General features: G+C 35.4%; 1 non-coding gene across 1 annotated transcript; it reads right to left on the minus strand.

Moving 5' to 3' along the window:
- Positions 1 to 2,120: 2,120 nt before the first annotated feature.
- LOC120274210 lies at positions 2,121 to 2,227 on the minus strand. Its single transcript, XR_005540744.1, has one exon. It is a non-coding gene; the product is annotated as a small nucleolar RNA R71 (small nucleolar RNA).
- Positions 2,228 to 2,508: the final 281 nt, after the last annotated feature.

A 2,508-nucleotide genomic window follows, 5' to 3' on the forward strand; every position in this document is an offset into this window, starting at 1 on the left:
CCTAGAGGTAGGGTTAGGTCTACTCTTAGGAATTGGATACATTCTTTAGAATTCGTGGAGTGCAATGTAGTCATATGTGGTGTGAAGTGTTGAGAGAATTCTCCATCGGGACCTCGTAGGGGGCTAGAATCGGTGACCTGGAAGCAAGAACTGATTTACCTTTGGATTACCATGACTTAATTAACTTGGTTTAGCAACACTTTGTAAATCTTGTGCTTAATGTTTGAATCTTAGAGGGAGTATTGCCCGAATACCACATTGATGAGTATAATTTGAACTCAATATATAGACCTTCTTTAACTCATAATGAATTAAATTTGAATTATTTTGAACCAATTTTACTCCTGATCTTATTGCTATTACATTGTAGGAAAGAAAGAGAATGATTTGAAGGAAGAACATGTAAAAAACACAAAATTGGAGGAAGAAGAGCAAAGTTTCAACAAATAGGGAACAAGAAAAACAGAAAATCTGGCGCCTAGGCGCTAGCATGCAGCACTTAGGCGCTACAACATCGAGAGGTGTAAAATAGAAAGTATAGCGCCTAGGCACTATAGTCTTTAGCGCTTAGGCCCTACCCCAATTTTTATGTTAAAAAAAGGGCTAGGGTTGAGATGAAAGGAGGAGGAGGATTTCGGAGATCAAGAGGCCGGAAGCGAAGATTTGGCGCGGATTCATTGCCAGGCTTTAGTTTTTAGTTTTTCTTTATTTATATGATTATGAACCTTATTAATATGTCGAACTTTGCAATTATTATGTTTTAAATACTTTTTCTAGAGCTACGATGTAGCCAGACTATGAAAACCTAGATTCATCTTTGTCTAATTTAATTGATGCTTGTTTTAAGACTATGTTGGATATTTTAATCTATGCTTAATTCTTGTGATTGCTTGATCACCAATTGCATGATTAGTAATTTGATTTGAGACCGAGAGGTGATAATTGAATTAGGTCTTGGTTGAAATGTTGTACAATCATCATAAGATAAAGATATTTATGATGTTGTATGCATCATTATAAATTTCTAGAACTTAATGAGTTCCATAGGTTCACAGTTATCTCAGAGATGATGTTAACTTATCTAGTGGAATATTCTATTGATGCTTGAGAAAGATCAATATGTAATTTATGGAAATTTGATGACAACATAAGAAACAAACATTGATTGATTGAACTAGATGATCTAGGTGGAATTAGTCTAGGTGAACTCGAAAACCCTAGAATCTCTTGAAGTTGATTTCTTTTTATTTAACTATCTTTCTCTAGTCCTTGAATTAGATTTTTTAAATTAAATCTCTTCAATCTCATTAGTAAAAGAGAATTAGGGTTAGTAATTTTGGTAATTAATAAGGTCAATCCTCGTGGGACGATACTCTCTTATCATTATATTACTTGTTTGCGAAGCGTATACTTGCGTTATAAAAATCACAACCAACAAGTTTTTGGTGCCGTTGCCGGGGATTGTGTTCTTTATTAATATCAAGGAAAAAAACTCTGGTTTTACTTCACAATTCATTATTCTTGATTTCTTTTCTTCTTTTAATCAAAATTGTTAAAATTGAATGTTAAAATTTGGTATTGAAAGTCTCATACCTTTTGATTCTGAAATAGAACGTACATGTCGCAGGAACAGGAAGGAGAAAAGACTTACAAATAATCAATCGCCAGAAGCCATGGATAATCCTGAGGAAGCAAGAGCTAGGGACAATGCACTAGCAAATGAGCAAGTATTTAATAATCCAATGGTGGTCAATCAACCAATGGTTTTCCGTGATTATGAGATGCCATCAACTAGCATCCAACTTGCGATTAGGCAGCTAGTCATTCAAGCAAACAACTTTGAGTTGAAGCCGGTGACTCTTCAAATGATTCAAGCAATTCAGTTCAGTGGGCTACCTAATGAAGACCCCAATCTTCATATCGCGAATTTTCTTGAAGTTTGTGATACATTTAAGTATAATGGAGTGGATGATGAATCAGTTCGCCTATGTCTATTTCCTTTCTCTCTAAGAGACAAAGCAAGAAATTGGTTAAATTCATTGCCACCGGATTCCATTGTTACATGGGATGATCTTGTTCAGAAATTCCTTGCCAAATTCTTTCCACTAGACAAACCAGCAAAGATGCGGATTGAAATCAATAATTTTGCTCAATATGAAGGTGAAACTTTATATGAGGCATGGGTAAGATACAAGGAATTATTAAGGAAATGACCTCATTATGGGTTGCATAAGTGGATGCAGATCGAAAACTTTTACCATGGTATGAACAGCACCACTGGAACACTAGTGGATGCATCTGTAGGTGGAGCCTTAATGAAAAAAACTATTGATGAGGTATATGAATTGCTAGAAGATATGGCTGCTAACAACTATCAATGGCCTAATGAGCGAAACATGCCAAGGAAAGTGGCTGGAGTACATGAGATAGATGCTATTACCAACCTTTCAGCTCAAATAGCAGCTTTCTCAAGGCAGTTACAGAATAATAATTTGGTAGCAAATGCAG

This window comes from Dioscorea cayenensis, chromosome 12 (genome assembly GCF_009730915.1).
Source record: "Dioscorea cayenensis subsp. rotundata cultivar TDr96_F1 chromosome 12, TDr96_F1_v2_PseudoChromosome.rev07_lg8_w22 25.fasta, whole genome shotgun sequence".
Taxonomy (NCBI): domain Eukaryota; kingdom Viridiplantae; phylum Streptophyta; class Magnoliopsida; order Dioscoreales; family Dioscoreaceae; genus Dioscorea; species Dioscorea cayenensis.